Below are 1,566 nucleotides of genomic sequence, written 5' to 3'. Positions count from 1 at the left end.
TTGGAGAAGGAAATGGCAACCCACTCCAGTGTTCTTGCCTGGAGAATCCCAGGGACGGGAGAGCCTGGTGGGCTGCCGTCTATGGGGTCACACAGAGTTGGACATGACTGAAGCGACTTACCAGCAGCAGCAGCAGCAGTTCTCTCTTTCAGAGTCATGTTTTTTTTAGTACATGAATGCTCCTAGATTGTCTGCAATTCATGTTGTTTAACTCATCCAGAGTTATTTGCTCTCAGAAGCATTAAAAATATTTTAATATATAGCATATTTTGAAAAACATTTTATTATGCAAACTAACTCCTGGTATTTGCTTTCTACGGGCTAATGAAGGATTGTGTTAGTTACTCAGCTGTATCTGATTCTTTGTGGCCCCATGAGGGACTGTAACCCACCAGGCTCCTTTGTCCATGGAATTCTCCAGGCAAGAATACTGGAGTGGGCTGCCATTCTCTTCTCCAGGGGATCCTCCTGACCCAGGGATCGAATCCGGGTCTCCCACATTGCAGGCAGATTCTTTACTATCTGAGCCACCAGGGAAGCCCTAATGAAGGAGGACCATTAAAAAATATACATGTGTATATAGGCACATGTGCACATTGATTATTGTATTTAATTTGCCTGATAGTTGTGTGCTTTGTTGTGGCTTAAAAACAGCATCTTGTTTGAGGGGGACAGGATTGTTTATTTTGTTTTTCAATGCTTGTTCTTTAATGTAGATTCTGCAGTTTCTTTTTTTTTATTTTATTTTATTTTTAAACTTTACAATATTGTATTAGTTTTGCCAAATATTGAAATGAATCCACCACAGGTATATATGTGTTCCCCATCCTGAACCCTCCTCCCTCCTCCCTCCCCATACCATCCCTCTGGGTCGTCCCAGTGACCAGCCCCAAGCATCCAGTATCGTGCATCGAACCTGGACTGGAGACTCGTTTCATACATGATAGTATACATGTTTCAATGCCATTCTCCCAAATCTTCCCACCCTCTCCCTCTCCCACAGAGTCCATAAGACTGTTCTATACATCAGTGTCTCTTTTGCTGTCTCGTACACAGGGTTATTGTTACCATCTTTCTAAATTCTATATATATGCGTTAGTATATTGTATTGGTGTTTTTCTTTCTGGCTTACTTCACTCTGTATAATAGGCTCCAGTTTCATCCACCTCATTAGAACTGATTCAAATGTATTCTTTTTAATGGCTGAGTAATACTCCATTGTGTATATGTACCATGCTTTCTTATCCATTCATCTGCTGATGGACATCTAGGTTGCTTCCATGTCCTGGCTTTTATAATCAGTGCTGCGATGAACATTGGGGTGCACGTGTCTCTTTCCCTTCTGGTTTCCTCAGTGTGTATGCCCAGCAGTGGTATTGCTGGATCATAAGGCAGTTCTATTTCCAGTTTTCTAAGGAATCTCCACACTGTTCTCCATAGTGGCTGTACTAGTTTGCATTCCCACCAACAGTGTAAGAGGGTTCCCTTTTCTCCACACCCTCTCCAGCATTTATTGCTTGTAGACTTTTGGATCGCAGCCATTCTGACTGGCATGAAATGGTACCT

This window comes from Bison bison, unplaced genomic scaffold (assembly GCF_000754665.1).
Source record: "Bison bison bison isolate TAMUID 2011002044 unplaced genomic scaffold, Bison_UMD1.0 scf7180017864473, whole genome shotgun sequence".
Lineage (NCBI taxonomy): Eukaryota > Metazoa > Chordata > Mammalia > Artiodactyla > Bovidae > Bison > Bison bison.
The sequence above is the reverse complement of the archived record's forward strand: the minus strand, read 5'-3'. Positions refer to the sequence as shown.